This window comes from Phasianus colchicus, chromosome 2 (genome assembly GCF_987193195.1).
Source record: "Phasianus colchicus chromosome 2, bPhaCol1.hap1.1, whole genome shotgun sequence".
Taxonomy (NCBI): Eukaryota; Metazoa; Chordata; class Aves; order Galliformes; family Phasianidae; genus Phasianus; species Phasianus colchicus.
The window spans coordinates 64,466,442-64,484,894 of NC_143437.1; the positions used below are offsets into that span (position 1 = coordinate 64,466,442).

Here is an 18,453-nt window from a genome sequence, read left to right on the forward strand (position 1 = left end):
AGTTTTTCCCAGCAGCTTGAAGAGTAGATAGCTGTTGCCCTCAACAGGTTAATTTAGCCTGAACCCATCTGAAAGGTGAAGCAAGCTATTCAGACTTAAGTGAAAAGGAACTGAACCCCCTGCTATTTCTTACAGCCCATTTTAGTGAATTTAGTTCCCATTGGAGGCATGAAAGCAGTTGACAGCAGCTGTAGCTTGCTTTGTTCTGGTTATTTCTGTCTCACTCTAAAAGTAATTTTTTTTTTTTTTCAGAATAAACCATGTTAGAGGCTGTGGCTCTGCAATTTTACGCAAAGAACATACAACTTAAGTATCCTTCCCACATTCTCCTAAAAAAGGGGAAGTCATCTCCCATGTTGAGAGTGAATTACTTGCCACACATCCAGCACCCAGTCTGTCTGCTAGAGCAGCCAGTAAGGTTGCCACTGATAACTGTGTTTTATTTTTTATATAGAATGTTAATTTTATCCAATTCTAACATCTGACATCCTTATTAATTGTGCCTGTTGCAGGACAAAGTTGCAAAGAGATGAAATTGTAATGCTTTACACTCAAATATTCAGTAAAAATTCATTTGGTAAATGCATATATATATATGCTTAGCAATATAAATGCACTTAGTTGTTTCAAATCTATTAGACAAAAAAATTGACAGGCAGAGAAAATGCAATTTTAAGCTACTCAAGCAGCTTCAATGTAGAAGGTAAGTGTTGAACAGTTTGTTACTTTGCCATTATTTCACTAAAATCAAAAAGCTTGTTCTACTTAAAGATGAGTTAAGGATTTGTTTCATTGTGGTATTAGAATGCCAAGCCATAAACCTGCCCGGGTATTGCTTGAGGTAATCAAATGGCTATATGAATGCTGGAGTAACCAGAAACAGTGCTACATGCTCACTTAGCCCTATATAGCTGCATTGAGCCATCTCGAGCAGATTCCCAGTGGTCCTGGAAGGCATATCTATGCATAAGCTGTTCAAATGACACATCAGGCAGGGAGAAGTACATAGTATATTATACCTGTCTCAGGAGTTCATTTGGATGGTGAGCAATCCTTGGAGAGTAAAGACCAAACAGCAAGCAAAAATAAATGCATTATCTGGACAACCTAAGGGACTATGTGTTTTAAATTCTGAGGATAAAGTGCATACTGTCAGGCAGATCATTTCATTCTTTGAAATAAACTGCGAGACATTTAACATTGGCAGATGCATTCCTAACAATCCCAAGGGAAGGAGCAAACATTTATTCCTCCTGCCTTCTTCATTGCAAACTGTTCAAACAATTGTAGCTGGCCTCCACCGCAGCGCCAGATGAACCAAAAGATCATAAAAAGCAATTTTTTTAGACAGCCATTCAGAGACCCAGGAGTTCTCCTGCTGGAGAAAACAGCAGTGTGTGGCATTTGGACTCTGCCAAGCTTGTGCCCCATGAAAGACAACAGGTGACAAACTCAAAAATTGTGAACAATAAGGAGACAAAGGCAAGAAAATAGCACATACTGCCCTCTCCAAAAGCAAGGAAGGAAGTTTTGCCTTTATGGGTGTTGGGTTTTTTTTGGTTTGGTTTGGTTTGGTTTGGTTTGGTTTTCTGTCTGCTATCCGAGCTTTTTTGTTACTCAGTAATATAAATTCAGGGTTATCCTGTAGGGGGGGAAATGTTAGGCTAACACTGATGTCTCAACCAGTGTAAATCCAATGTTCATTTTATCTTCGGAGAATAAAGAAAAGTAAGAAATAAAAATTTCTGTTGGGTTACCAAAAATATAACTCACCTGTTCAGTCTGAGCGTTTTACTTATGCCATCTCCTTCATAGGAACTGTATTAAAATGTGATTTTATATTTTGTAATTTTTTAAAATACTGTTGCATAGTAGGATGGTCTTTGAACACTCTCATCTTTGAAGGATATTAATTTGGCCCACCTCCTAGGAGAACAGCTGTGGGGCTGTCCTCACATAGTGTTTGTCTCAGTGAATACCTAGTCAGTGGATACCACTGGACCCAGTTCACATTTGCTTTACACCAGTTCAAGAAGCTGAAAGGTGTTAAACGGGCCAAAAATAGTAATGATATAGGTAATATAGAAAGTAGCAATCTCAGGTCTACATCCAATTTGTCAGGATTAAGGATCTATTTCAACTATATATGAAACCCAGACAGGGAGTTTCCAAATACCCATTTTCTCTGTTCCCTATAGTTTTCAAGGGGAAGAAACATTGACCGCCAAAACCAAGGATGCTGCCAAGAGCAGAAAGAAGAGATGTGCCAGCAGCCTGTGCCATGCACCCACTGCTCAAACAAAACTGTCACAATGACCACACATTGGTCAGTTTCTGGCATCCCTTTATTAAAAGCCTGAGCTCTCTCTATTTCTTGCTAAAATAACTCCACTGAAGTACAACTTTTGTAAAAGATCATATGGGGGAAAAAAGAATCCAATCTTGGTATTACGTCAGTGAAATTGTTGCAGACAGAAATTGGTGTAAATGGGAGCAGAAATTGGAGTTTAATAATGTGACAATATTTTGAAGGTATCATTTTCCCCAGGATTCCTTTTGCAGTGTCATTCTGTGTGTTATTTATTCACCAAACACTATATCAGAGTTTCCTAACTTGTCTGTGACATTTTCCAACATTCTTTCAGCATTATTGTCAAATTTGTCTAACTAAGAGCTAAAACTTCAAAATTATTGATTCTGACAATTTGTTTTAGTGCTGCCTTAGACTCTGGAATATTTCCAAAATCTATAACAGACTACAATCAGACCAAGTTTTCTTCTTTGAACTCCAAAATAAAGTGAGAAGAAAAGAAAGGAAGCTTTTGGAAGATAGCTTAGCAAGTCAATTAAAAAAAAAAAAAAAAAAAAAAAAAAAGTATAGTATAAATAAGTGGTTGCATCATCTGGGAGAAAAATCATTAGAAAAGTCTTAAGGAACACACTGGCTTTAAAGTTGGAATTGACATTAGAGACAGTAAAGAGGATTAAAAAATAAGGCAGTAATGTTTCTTTCTTGTAATGGAAAAGGAAATAAATAGAGCTTTATCATTTTCTGTTTGAATGGCTTAAAAAAAAAAAAAAAAAAAAAAAAAACATACCATTTTGTTTCCTATGGAGTGAAACTTTTTGTTGTGCTGTCTGTATTGTCTAGTCAATAAAAAATGTCCCTGAAATACATGAGGCAGCAAAATAAACTCATGGTGAGACTCTTCTGAAACAAAACCAGCAAGAAGAGACTTTATGCCTGAGTGTTTAAGCTTAGTTCTGTCCAAATTAAACAATGATACAAAACAGTATGCAAAGGAAGCCCAGAACACAACCTGTTCTTTACCTCTGACTGATACTAAGTTAAAAAAGCCCGGGACAGCTCTATGGCATTAAAGTCAACTAGAACAGTACAGCCAACTCTGATAACACATAGTTAGTTACCTTACCCTTCAAAACAGCATGGCCTCTTACAAACTGCCTACTGGAAATGGTTCATAACCATATAAACTTGTGCTCCATTCCCAAGGCCTCCGTTTGAAAGACTGCTCATCAGTCTGGGTCAAAAACAGCAACCACTGGCAGCTGTACAGCATGGACATTTCAGCTGCAGTGCCTGGGAATAATCCCCAGAAGTGTTTGGCTTATTGTTGTAGAAACAGACTTTGCAGACATTGATCCCACACAACTGCTATGGTGTAAACCCCAGCAGGCTGGTCAGCACTACATAGTCATTCCTGCTAACTCTCCCCAGGTGAGATGAGGGATAGAAAGTAAGGTAAAAGTGTTAGAACTCATAGGTTGAGATGAAGACAAATAAAGCAAAAGTGTGCACGCAAGCAAAGCAAAACAAGGAATTCATTTGCTGCTTCCCATTGGCAGGCAGATGTTCAGTCACTTGCAGGAAAACAGGGCTCATCAAGCATCGCAGTTTCTTGGGAAGACAACTGACACCCCACCAATCTCCCCCACTTTCTTTTTCTTTCCCCCAGTTCTGTTGCTGAGTGCAATGCTTTAGGGCATGGGACACTGCTTTAGCCAGTCTGAGTCAACTGCCTTGACTGTCTCCCTTCTCAGTTTCTTATGTGCCCACAGCCTCCTCATGATCAGGTTAGTCTTCTCACACATGGTGATCTACTTAGAAGTTAGCACACAATAGCTGCTTGTTAGCAGGTCTCCCAGACTCTTCTCTCCCTCTTCCCTCCATTCTCTGTTCTCCTTTAACCTCTTCTCACAATACCTAGAATATCCTGAGTTGGAAGGGACACACAAGGATCCTTGAACACTTGCCCCTGCCTCTGCCCCTTTCCCCTTTCCCAGGTATGTAGTGTGACCTCATCTTCTGTGTCAGTGCTAGTGCACACAGATTCCCCCACGAATGAACTCAATTCACAAATCCAACGCAAGTTCATACACTGTTTCTACAAGCTTCCTTTTCTGCTGAGTGATTTGAATCAGCTTATGGAGGAGTATTGCAACAGCTCAAGATAACCAGGGTGTCTTTGGGCTGTAGCAATGACCTGTTACATCAGCTCAAGCTGCCTGTGAAACGCACTCTTAGGAATCAGAGGCTTCCATCTTCTTCCTCAAATGCTCCTCCACATCTTCTCAGCTACCAGAAGCCTGACTAAATTACAGGCACAGGAAGGGTCTGTAGGAAATAAAAGTAACATTGTTCAGGTCTTTTGTTGCAGCTCGCAGAAATGAGCTGAGAACTTCCTAAATATCTCAGAGTGAGTGTAAGGATCCATAGTCCAATCTCCCTTTTTTTAGATTTAATTGCTTGCTATTTCAGTCTTGCTTTTACTAACCAGGGAGCTAATTCTCAATGAGTCACAATAAAATAAGTGTTCCCTTCCCGAGGGTCCCTTTTATCATGTGCCTATCCTACTGATTCCTAACAGAGCTTCCTGGGCACTTTTATAACAGAGTCCCTGATATGTAGCACTTAAACAGTTTTCTGTGAACACTGTGCTGATTTTATTCCATTGAATGCAACACAAAATTTTATTCCATTGGTTTTTACTATGATATCAATACTACAAAGGATAAAAAAGGAGAATTTGTGAAACAATTGAAAATCATTGCCTTGATAAATCAACGTCAGCGATAGCAATTAACTATCATTTGAAATTAAGATTCACAGATCTTAAGCCCTGGTTCTCTATGTTCTAAGCATGTGATGATGAGAAGAACAAAGTAATTTAACATGGTACGCAAATATGCATATATATAGTGATAGAATTTCTATATAAAAATTTAAAAGCACACATAGCATGTCCTATAAATATTCATTAATTGCAGACAGTAATATGAACAAATGTTTCTTCACACTTAGTCATTTACTGTTTCCTTCTCTATTCTCTTTGTGAAACTATCCATACATACCATGTAATGTATGTTGTCCTGTACATTTCTCATGGAGTACAGCTGTCTCCTCTGCTTTTAGGTCTGTCAGTCACAGTGCTGTTAGCACATACATCTTTAGCCATTTGCCCAACATAAATTAAAAACAAAATAAATTAAAATGAGTCTCTTGTATTACATGTGTAAATATTAATAATTGAGTCATGAGTGGCTTAAATTTAGCTAGGAAGCCATAAGATATATTGGCATTTTTAAGTGTTATTTCCTTGTTTTCCAGAACTTAAAAGCTTTGGAACTGAGGGGAAATGTCTGTGCTTGTTGTTGCTTTTCTCAGAATGAAATCTCCAGCTAATGTGGTTGAGAGGATGCACTCAAACATGGGAAGAGGATGTAACAGATGTAGTGGCATCTGCTTGCACTTTCAGAACCTTAACTAAAAATATTCTAAGGGATGGTTCTGCATCTTTCTCTCTGAGAACCAACTTAGCCACCCATTGATAATACTTGAAATATAAACACCCTCCTATCACTGCTTATCATAATCAGAAAAGGAATTACTGCAATATACCATCACATTTTTCCCAAGCTCTGGACACAAAAGAGCTTAAAATACTTACCCACAACATTGCATATATGCAAGCTGATGTTGAGCCAAGGACACATGAAGCTAAGGCAGCTGGGTTGAGCTTAAGAACCCTAAAATTAATTTGGGAGCTGGGGCCATATCCACAAGACCATGAATGCATCGTTCACTTGCTAGATCATCTGATCATCTGACACAACATTTTAGCTTGTTGTTTTTGTTTTCCCTGATATGACTCCTGAATAAGAAACTGCTCATGAAACTGTTTGTATTTATGTTATAAATAACAAATGATATCAGTTATTAACCCAGCTACGTCTCATGTGAGGACAAATTCTTCAGCTTTCTCTCAAGGAGACATATGGAGGCAAATATTTAGCAACTAATGTTAAAGGTGGAAAAAAGATCTTTGTGTGTGTGTGTTTATTTTATTGGGTTTTTGTTGTTATTGTCATTGGTAGTGGTTTGTTTTTTTTGTTGTTGTTTTTTGTTTTTTGTTTTTCTTGATTTGAGGTACTTTCTACTTCCCCTCCTTTTCTCTTCCTTCTTTTTCTCTTTCTCAGAAGAACTAGGAATCCAAAAATTGTCCTGCCTGAGGATATATATGATACAGAAACAGCAGTCCTTTGTTTCTGCCCTAAACGTCTGTTAACAGCAAGACTACTGCCAGAAGTGTACTTTAGAGACCCTTTTTCAATAGCTTCTGTCAGAGTTATTCCTTCCTACTCCAAGGGCATTATGTAAATCAAGAAGATATATTAGACTGCAGTCTCAGACAACTGGGTTTTTAACCTAATGATGAATATAACTCCAAAAATGTTCCCTTACTGTGGTTTAAAAACTAAATACCTAACTTTTGAAAAACTATTTCAGAACATTATAGTTCTTTATTATCTGCAAGAAAAAGTTGATTGCCACATAATTCTTCTAGTTCTTCCAAAAACCCCTAGCTATGCTCTGAAAATGTGGTTTTTCTCTAGAAAAGGCTCAAATCCATGTCTACACATCTCACAAGGCACTGTAATCCAGTCACTGTATCCTCACACCTGGCTCCATTGCAAGCACAAGACATTGTTCTTTAAAAAATGCATAACTCACTTGGTATTGAGCCATGTGCTGGAAGCCTTCAGCCTGCTGTTCAGACTAAGATGCTCCTGCCACCAATGGTCTTCCGTCATCTTCTCACATCCACATGTCAGCCTAGCTCCTTCATTTAGCAGTGAGTCACCCATCTGGAAATTAGCTCCTGTTGGCTACCAGACAACACATACTTCCAGAAATGTCAAAGATGTTGAATGTGTTTTTGACAGCAAAGTCTTGACTACAGTCTTGTTATGTCAGGGCAGTTGACTTGAGATTATGACTGGCACCTGGCAGGATGACATGGTCCTTGAAGTGAGCTTAAGCGGATGGATGAGAGCAAGCTACTCTCTTTTTTTAGATTTCTGAGGCCTCTTGTTCCTTTCTCATCTTTTCCCAAATTGTAACAGAAAAGATAATTTTCCATGTCTCCCTAAATAGAAAGAAGGCTAATAGAGTGGATAATTTCACTACTAGATATTTATTCTGTCTTCTTACTCTAAGAAAATATAACAGTCTCTACAAGTGGTTTCATTCTCTCTGCTTTTTCATCTATAAGCTTGGTTGGGTTTGGAGGTCAGACTGCGTTGTTAAACCTGGTCAGTGGCATGGGGCTGTTAACCATATTTTCCTTTTTTCAGAAAATGTCTCAGCTACTTCTCTGCACTGCTTCAAGAGTCATCAGGGACAGAAGTACAGCATGTTCTTCCTCTGCTCCAGAATGCATAAGAAACACTAAAACAGACTTAGCCATAGCTAAAAACAGCACAATAATTAAAAATAAACAAGCAATAACAGTAAAAAAAAATCCTCCCACAGATAGAATTTCAGCTCTTTATACACACTTGGTGTGGAATATATCCCTCTGGTGAAGTTACATCAAAGCTCATAGTAATGACTTCAAACGAGACTGAGCCTGTCTTCAGATGCCGAAGAAGTCAATATTTGTCTACTAAAGAAGCACCAAGACTTAGTTTGTTTTTCTTCTCTTGAAATGTGTAAGGTTTTGGACTAAGACTTCATCAGTTCATGGAAATGATTTGAATATTAGGAAATGTAGGATAAATGCCAGAGGTCCAAAATGGAACAATAATGTATGGATTCTCCTAATTGGTCAATTCACTACCTCCTCTTTTTAAAGGTGTTTTTTGTTTGTTTGTTTGTTTGTTTGTTTGTTTGTTGTTTGTTTGTTTGTTTAATTTAATTTAATTTAATTTTTATTTTAAGATTTTAAAACATTTGCAGACTTTAAAACATTTGTTTCATGGCTCAGCTCTTTGCTATACAAATCTCTTGGTACTTCTTTCCCATCCCTGGAATAGATAGTAGGCCAATGAAGCTTCAACTGCTTATCTTGTGGTTCTAAAAACGGCTCACACATATTGTGAAGTATACACATAGACACCTCAGGATGTTTGATTGCTACACCTGAAGATCTGAATCAGGGGACACTACACGGACAGTATTAAACTCCTTTTTTAATTCAGAAATCCATAAAAAGTAAAGCATATGAGAATTAGGCCATCAGATTATAACAGAGTAACCTCAAGTTTTCATGCTGTCCATGACAGACTATTAAATGTCAGTTGAAGAAAGATGTGAGATTTAGTTTTGTTATTTGCTTTCCATGCTAGAGCTAAGCCTTTGCTATCTGCCATTTTCCTTTCAAAACTTAGCTCTCCTGCGAGGCTGAAGATATATTTAGAATTGTTAAAACTCTTGACATAAATACAGTATTGGAAATAAGTACTCAGTTCTCTCAAAATAGGATTGACTGATTAACTGAAATGATAGTAAGTAGTCTGGAAATCACTTGGAATGTTACTTGTCCAGATCCTCAGCCGGTATAATTACTTTAGGTGAAAAAGAAGCTGCTTGCATACATATTTAGGCTTAAGTAATTTTTGTTAAAGCAGAAAAATAACCATGCTTGATATAAGCTCACTAAAGGTTAGAATTTAAGAATTAATTTTCAGTCCCCAAACCGGTTTTCTCCCTCTGTGTCTCTCATCAGAGCAATGAACATTTCTGACTTTATTATTTCTCATCTCATCTCTTCAGTAAGGAGGTATTACAGAAAACCTAAAGTACATAAGAGACTGACAATCAGGAGATTTGGAATTCATAGCGTTGGGAAAAGAGTGAGAGGCTCTATTTCTGTTTGGAGATATGAAAGAAGAAGGTTAGATTTAGCGTCAGGGTATTTGTAAATCACAACTAGTCACAACCTCTGTCTTCCTTACAGTCTTGCTAAGGCAGACTACTTCCATGTCATTCCTTCTGGTCCTTCTAGAGGGCAACACTGCTATGATGCTGACTTATGCCATTACATTTCAAATGTATCTTTTTCTTAGCCATCAGACTAATGGACACTATGTCTTACTTTAATGCCATATAATTAGTCAGTGGATCTGAGTAGATCTCTCTCAATTAACATTGTTGCTCTTCCCCTTGGTGATCACCAGTCCATCACACTGGTAAAGAGCTGCAACACTTCCCATATTACTGCCTGTTTGATTTTGCCCAGAATGGTATTCTGATGGTATCAAGGTACTCACTGACCTGCTAAGAGGATTGGAATGATGCAAGCATGAGATTCTCTTCTTGTCTCATTCTGCATGCTGCTTCCTGCAGTTGGACTTGATGATCCCTGTGGTCCCTTCCAACCTGAGTAATTCTATGATTATATGATTCTGGTGTACATGGCCAGATTTGGAAACAAAGTGTTGTATAGGCCAGTAAGACAGCCCTCAGACAGTCTTCTAAGATGCCTGTTATTTAATCCTCAAATCAAATATACTGTGGGCTAATACACACACACACACACATATATATGTATATATGTATATATGTATATATATATATATAAACAGTAGTAAAATGGCATGGGCATTTTAACAGGAAATAAAAATGTAGTAGGGCCACACTGTTTTAATTTGCTTCTCAGCCATTCCAGTGCCAAGAAACACGTTTCAGCCTGCCCTTCAAATACTTTGATATCCCAGCTACCACCTGCATGAATGTGATATTACTGAAGAAATCTGCTTATCAGGTGGGGTGTGGTGAAGAAACAGGAATCTTGGCAGAGAAGTTGGTATATAACCAGTACATAAACATCAGTGTCTCCAAGAAAATGATGGCAGAGAACTTGCTTCCTTTTCCAAAGTATTGCCAGTAAACTGACACAATATACACAGCATATACAATACAATGTATTTTCATCTGGGTACAATATGATACATTATTGCAGGCAGCTATCAATCACAGACACTGAAATGTGAAAATAATGTGGTTTCTAGAATGTAACATTATGGTCTGTTAGTGGAGTGGAATAGGTATTCTGATTTTTGGGAGAGCTATTATTTTTTTTTCCACTGGTCTTCCAGGATAAAAATCATAGTTGCTTAAAAAATTGTAAATGACAGCCTTTTCAATTGGATTTATGAGAAGTAACAATAAAATCTGCCTTCAGGACACATTTTGCAAAAATGTTTTCTCATTTTTCTTCTGCTCTTTGACACTCAGCATTGCTGTGCTGCAAAGGAATGCTGTGGTACATTGCACCTGTGATATATTCACTCTAAGAACAGATGAGCAGAGAAAGAACATTCATGACTTCGCAACAATGAGTTTGCTGATCCACAGCTTGCTGATCATTCCCGCATAGTGGAAATGAAGCCAAAAAGAATAGCCAAGGATCTCATCTGTATGCTGACAACTGCAAACTTCCTCAGTCACATCCATTTTCAGGTCACTTCTACTGTTTTTTAACCTTGCACTGATACGGCTAAGTGTTCCCAGTGCCTCAGAACCCTCTAAGTAAGAATTTCTAACATCTAACCTGAATCTCACCTCTTGCAGTTTAAAGCCATTCCCTCTTGTCCTGTCACTACCTGACCATGAAAAATTTTGGTCCTCCTTCTGCTTGTAAGCTCTCTTGAAGTACTGAAGTTTGCAGTGAGGCCTCCCCGCAGCCTTCCCTTCTCCAAGCTAAACAAACCCAACTTCCTCAACTTTTCTTCACCGGAGAGGTGCACCAGCCCTTTGATCATCTTTGTGGACCTGCTCCAACATGCTTTGCATCCTTCCTGTACTGGGGTCCCCAGACCTGGATGCAGTAATCCAGATGGGGTCTCACAAGGGCAGAGTAGAGGGGAACATTCACCACTCTTGCCTTGCTGGTCACGCCTTTTTTGATGCAGATGGGATACTGTTGGCCTTCCAGGATGCAAAAGCACACTAGTGGCTTGCATCCAGCTTTTTGCACATCATAGCCCCCAAGCCCCTCTCTATAGGGCTTGCTTAATAGCTTCTTCTCCCAGTCTGTACACACATCTTGGATCGCCCCCAATCCAAGTACAACACCTTGTACTTAGCCTTGTTGAGCTTCATTAGATTCTCATTTCCCACATTTCAAGCATGTCCAGACCCCTCTAGATGGCATCCCTTTGTTCTATTGTGTCAACTGCACCCCTCAGCTTTGTGTCATCAGCAAATCTGCTGGGGGCACACTCAATTCTACTGTCTGTTTTGATGAAGATGAAGATGAGAACTGGCCCCCAGACAGATCCCTGGGGGATGCCCCTCATGTCTGGCTTCTACCAGGACACAGAGCCATTGACAGCAACTCTCTGGCTACAGTCATCCAATCAGTTATTTATCCACTGAATAGTCTAGCCTTCAAATTCACATCTCTCCAATTTAGAGATAAAGATGTGGTGTCAGACCGTGTAAAAGGCCTTACACAAGTCCAGTAGATGACATCAGTTGCCCTTCCTCTGTCCACCAATGCTGTCATTCCATCATAGAATGCCACCAGATTAGTCAGGCACAATCTGCTCTTGGTGAAGCCATGGTGGTTATCTTGGATCACATCCACATCTCACATGTGCCTTAACATCTCTTCCAGGAGGATCTAATCCATGATTTTCCCAGGCACAGACATGAGGTTCATCAGCTGGTAGTTCTTCCTTTCTCCCTTTCTTGAATATGGGAGTGATACTTCCCTTTTTCCAGTCACCAGGAACTTCACCTGACAGCCATAGTTTTTCAAGTGTGAGAGTGGCTTGGCAACTACATCAGTCACTTCTGTCAGAACACTGGGATGCATGTCATCTAGTTCCCTAGACTTGTAAACACTCAGCCTCATGAGTGGTCTTGACCTTGCTCCACGATTTGGGAATTTTTGTCCCCTGGCCCCCACTTAAAAGTTCAGGGATATGAGAGGCATGAAAAGTCTGACTGGATATTAAGACCAAGGGAAAGAAGTCAAAGCATCTCAGCCTTCTCCATGTCTGAGAAAGCCAGCTCTTCCTTTTCATTTATTGGAGGGAGTACACTCTACTTCACCTGTCTCTTCTTCCCAGTGAAACAAGAATCCCTTCTTGCTGTTTTTCACATATCTCATCAACTTCAATTCCATCTGTTCCTTGGATTTCTTGATCCCATCCCTGCACATCCAAATAGCATCTCTATACTTTTCACAGGCCACCCATCTATGCTTCCACTGCTTATACTTTTTTTCTTTTTTCATCAAGCATGATCAGCAGGTCCTTGCTCAGTCATGCCAGTTTCCTGCCTTGTCAGTTTGATTTCTTATTCTGGGAGACAGAGAACTCTTGCACTCTCAGAAAGGCCTCCTTAAAGGGTAGCCAGCTCTGTTCTGTTCCTTTGTCCCTAAGGACAATTTCCCAGGGGATCTTATCCAACAATTCCTTAAGCAGCCTGAAGTTCCTCTCCTGAATTTCAGAGTCTTGACTTGACTCCTTGCCAGGCCAATATGCCTCAAGGTCACAAACTCAAGCAGGGCATGCTCTGAAGCGCAGGCTATCTTCAGTCTTAATGTCATTAATGAAATCCTCCACACTGGTGAGCACCAGATTCAGCAACACTTCGCCACTGGTGGTCTGCCCAATATCTGAATCAGAAAGTTGTCATCAGTGGACTCTAGGTGTCTCCTGGACTGCTTGCAGCTCATGATGTTGTTTTCCCAGCAGATATGGGAGTGGTTGAAATCTTTCATCAGAATGTGAGACAGCAAGTGCAACACCTCTTGCAGCTGAAGCAAGAAGGCCTTGTCAACAGGCTCCCCTTGATCAGGTGGCCTATAGTAGAAACTGACGATCAGATTCCCTTAATTGGTCCTATCCCTAATTTTAATTCACAGGCCCTCGACCTGTTCCTGACTGTTTCTTGGGGGAAGCATGTTGTAGTCTATCTACTTCTTGATATAGAGGGTGACTCCCCTCACCTACCTCATCAATCCATTCCAAAAAGCTCAATATAGCTCTCAATCATTGTATTCCAGTTATGTGAGTCAGGTTTCCATTACAGCAGTAAGATCATAGTTTTTCAATTGCAACAGTTTCCAATTCCTCCTGCTTATTTTTCATGCAGTATGCGTTGGTATAGAGGCACTTCAGTTAGGCTCTCAGCCACGTTACCTTCTTGGAAGAGCATTTCCACAAGCCTCTGGGACAAATCCAATGTTTTTCCTCTGCTGCTTCCTAAAGTGACAGACTTCCCTGACTCTTCTCTGTTCCTCAGCAGTATATCCTCTTCCCCCACCAAATCTAGTTTAAACCTAGGTAAATCTACCTTGATTTGTTTTCTAATTGATACAAATGACTATGTTGACACTGCCTTATATTAGATTAGTGTCTGAGGATAAGAATAATTTTAAATTGAAGCCAGCTTGTTACTGTTTAATTGAAACAATGTTCAAACAATGTCTTCTTGCCATTTAAATTGGTTAAAAAAAAAAAAAAAAAAAAAAAAAAAAGAGAGAGAGAGAAAGATTTTCAGTTAAATTGATACCTTTCCTTATGCAGCTGGAGCCTTATTTTAATAACACTCTACATGGCACACATTAAAAAAATAGCACTGGCAGGATGTTTGCATAGATGGCCGTGATTCACTTTTTTTTTTTTTTTTACTTGAGGTATCAAGGATTAACTAAGGCGTCAGTAGCACAAGAGATTCATGAAGGCATAAAAATATCTCATCAGCTGTAGCCTGTTCAATCTCTGATACAGAGAAAAAAATAAGGAAATAAGGTACACATCATAGAAGTTGGCATTGCTGGAGAACAGCACTACTCTGTATTTGCACTCTTGCATCCTGATTATGTTCCTCAAGGGGGGGACTTTATACCAGCAGACTGCTTTCCATTACTGTGGAACAAGTTTCTGGGTACTTACTGAACAGAAAAACTTACCTTTGCTTGTTTACACCAATTTATGTAAATCAGTCTGTTGCTAAGAACAGAAACATTTAACTCTAGCAAATTGTAAGCATATAGATATATGAAAACACCAATCATAATTTGAAAAGACCTGTCTGCTGCTTTGCACGAGTTCATATTCCAGCCAACTTCATTATTTAGCTCATAATCAGACAAGATCAAGCAAAGTAGACACAAGCCACAAGTTCTTGCTATAGACCTTCCACTAAAATGAAACTAAATTTCAAAAAAGAAAATATTTGCATACTGATGATGATATGTGTTTTTAAATCATTACATTGTTATTTTTAAGCAAAACATAGTCATTAAAAGTATTACATTATATCATGATGCTATGCGTAAACACTGCACCAGTGTTTATGTGCAGTACGCTGAACGCAGGCTTCTCTTGGCTATCAGACTGCCAGCAACACAACCAAACAGGGAACCAGTTTCAGATGATTAAATTCAATGGGTGGGAGAAGCTGCCTCAGGCAGAATATTATACCGATAATACTGATGTGTTATGTATACATACATCAGAGAGATGAAGACAGTACACAGAGAAACAACAGGTATATAAGGGCATATACAGGCCTACCACTTAAACTGAAATCACTGCCATTTTTTGCAGTTATCATGAGAATTCAAAGGCCATGTATGTTCTCATAGATCCCAGACCTACAGTACTGCTATTATATATAATAAATATCATGCCACTCAGGAAACAACAATTAAGCAATTAGTAGACAGCAATATTGACGGTGTTTATAGCACAAATAGCTGAGAGAAGACCTGAGCCTCACAGTTAGTTTTGTATCTTGGTCTCTTTATTTGCTTTTTAATGACTTTGACTTTTTGCATGAAGTGATTTCATTAGCAAGGTATCTATCTGCATGATGAATCTTGTGTTAAATTTTCAAGAAACTTAGCCCCAAAGCTCTACTTTTACAGTTTTATGCTTTTCAGAACTCTTCTAAGGTCTATGAATGACTTGAGAAAACTGTTTTTCCATGTTAACTGTCTTCTGTGCTGTCGAGAGATTGCTGAACAATGGGACAGATCAATTGCATTCTTCTAATTTTGAATCCTGCCTTACATTAATATGGATGTGATTACAGACTCACAGCTTGGAATGCTGACAAAATATAGCCCTTGGCAATACTTTTCACAGATAAAAAGGGACATAGATAAATATAAGCATATCCAGAGTTAAAGAAAGATATAAATAGTGGTATATTCAATGGTGTAAGAAGTAACTATTCTATGAGAATGTAAATTAATGAAAAGATTTGTGTTGTACCTCTGAGTTAAGTCAGTCTTATTTACTATTTATTTTTCAGAGTATGTGGTTGGGATTGAGATAGTGTGAAGGGTTGGATCTTTGTGGGGTTTGTTTGTTTGTTTGTTTGTTTTTTCCTTTGTTATTAACTTGATTAGTTATTGAATTCTGCTGAAGTCAAGTGAGGTAGGTTTATGTAGATGAGTAAACATCTTTGCACAGTTTTGCTAAAGAACAAGTTTTGTGATGGCAGACTCTAGCTACATCTTTCTGCATCTACATCTTTCTGCATCTAGATTATGCAAGGAGAGAAAAAGAAGGTGATGTAGTCATGATTTCTGTGATATGAGTATTGTTACCTCACTAAAGTAGCTGTTAGGAGGAAAAGGAAATTACCTACTGATCATTTAAGTCCTATGTGTTGGTTGTTTTTGTTTGTTTGTTTGTTTGTTTGTTTGTTTGTTTGTTTGTTTGTAGTATTTTTGGATTTGTCTTTTTCTTTGGGGGAGGTGGAGGGTGGTTTTTTGTTGTTGTTGTTGTTTAATCTTAGGCTGCTTGGCCTTTACCATAGGCTCCTTTGGGTCTGAGTATCTTGACTACTTTTTTGAAATATAAATATTTGGACTCTTACCAATACTGAATTTTTCTTTCACTGTTTATGTAAGTAAGCTTTTATAGTCAGTGTGCTTGAGGAGAGACATGTAAGAAATAGTAACAATTTTTATTGCAAAGCCAGCTGCAAATGTTAAAGCTGAAAGTTACTTTTCTATTTAAAAGCTCATTATTGAACCTTTTCTTTTTTTTTTCTTTTTTTTTTCTTTTTTTTTCTTTTATGTAACTTACTAAAGACGTAGCATTTAAAGTACAACACAAGTACTCAGTGAAAGAAAAAGTTAATTCCTGCATAAAGACACAGAGGAAGGGTGAAATAAAGCTAAAAGTTTTCCAGTGCAGCAAGAAGAAATCATAGGTAAGTATGTATATAAAAAAATCTCCATTATTTTGTACATTTACACCTATAGATTGCTACATCTTAAAATGGAATAGTCACTTTTTCCACTGATACTGCTACATACTCTTCCATCTCAAAGCCTGGGATCTTAACAACTCGCATTCATGAGTGCAGTGTCCCTTGTGTCATTAGCCTTTATAGTACATGACTGCCATGCTGCTGTCTTAACAAGTAGGTTTCAATCTATGCAGTGAACATTCATTTCTAGAAATGACCCTCAGCTAGGAATGCATAGTATACACATCACTGAAATTGCATATTTAAGCTTTTCTGAACTTACTGTAATATTGAATTATTGCAAATGTAATGAATGAATGATCTCATGGTCTAGAATTTAACTTTGTATGCTCATATACACTTGCTTGATTCAAATATGACATACTATTCTAAAAGCTTCTCTGAACGAGAATTATACGTACATAAATTCAGGTTAGAAAAAACATGTATAATCAGTTCTACCCTAAAAGCAAAGTGGTTTCTCTTGATTTAGCTAATGTCCCATGTTTAATTTAAACCAAAATAAGTTATTTCTATATGAGGCTGAGCACTCATCCAGAACTAATTGTATAACAAATGTAATTATGAACTCTTTTCTTTACATTAAGTCTCTAAGAGCACTGACAGTATATCATTACTTGTTCTCAATTTCTGCTTGGTCCAAATAAAAGCATTGCTTGTGTTGAGCCAGCAGACTCATACTATTACATTGTCTGAATACAAATGTTTATCAGAGTGCTGAGTTAACTTCAAATGTATTTCATTTCAATAGCCAAAACATTATGCTAATAATACAATGCACCAAGCAGCCTGTATCTGCTGTATGACAATCTGACAGAATCCATTTTGCATGCTATTTCCAAGAAAGAAAATGCCAAGTGGAGTATGGTGTTTCTTATCTTTGCTACAGTATCTGACTACCAGACAAAAGTCCTGTTCTTGCTACAGCCTGTAGCAGGGGAAAAATCCAGAACCTGTTACTTCAGCATGTTTTAGGTTTATCTTCTGTATGTAGCACATATACTTGCATTTAACACAATTGTACTTTGCAGTTGGTCCTTTGTAACTATACAGAAACAGTTATTAACTACGAAGACTTATTTACACTAGCATTGGACTTCTGTAGAAGAGGAAAAAACCTGAGTTTGGATCCAGACCTAATCAGTGTCTGAACACGAACTGGTTCTAATGACTGACAGCAATACATGGGAATTTGTATTGTCTAATATAAAAACACTTGTGGTAAGAATTTGGGCATTTCAGTATCCTTGAACTCTAATAAACCAAGGAACATCTATCAGTACTTTTAAAATCTATGAAATTCCCTAAACATTGATTTTATTTTTTATCTTTTATTTTATGTATATATATATATTAACCTGGGTGCATCAGTTCTCAGCTTCAACAGCTTGTAAGCCCTGGAGTCACTGCAAAATCAGAAAAAGCTGTACTTGCTGGGTAAATATGAACGTGGTGATCTTAACATTCTGTGTTCCTTCCCCTTGTGTTTGTAGTTGAATTAAGGCACAGAACACTGCCGTGACACCTGCAACTGAAACTCGATTCAGAAGTATGAGTAGACATGACAAGTCCCTGTGCTAGATGACCCCCTTCCAATTCCAGACATTCCATAATTCTGCGATATAAAACCACAACTCTGTCGATCTGGTGTGGCAAGCTTTAATTTTGGAAGAAGTAACGACTATGCACGCTGCTATGAACTCTTTCTGCAGCAGGATCCTGAGCAGCGGCAGCGCAGGGCACACTCCCGGGATCAGCGGCAGCTGGCTGGTACTTCTGCTACCCGGTATCCTGTGCCCCGGCCTTGCATGCAAGGCCTTTCCCCAGTGAGAGGCAGCAGAAAGCGTTGAGGAGAGGGCAGTTTCAAGACGAGAGGGCGCAGCGCTGCCAGCCGTACCCACCGC

The 18,453-nt window shown here is 38.5% G+C and overlaps 1 long non-coding RNA gene across 1 annotated transcript; it reads left to right on the forward strand.

The window, feature by feature from the left end:
• The first annotated feature begins 15,714 nt into the window (after positions 1-15,714).
• LOC149919070 (uncharacterized) lies at positions 15,715-18,290 on the forward strand. Its single transcript, XR_016464402.1, has 3 exons — positions 15,715-15,839; positions 16,368-16,489; positions 18,043-18,290. It is a non-coding gene; the product is annotated as an uncharacterized LOC149919070 (long non-coding RNA).
• Positions 18,291-18,453: the final 163 nt, after the last annotated feature.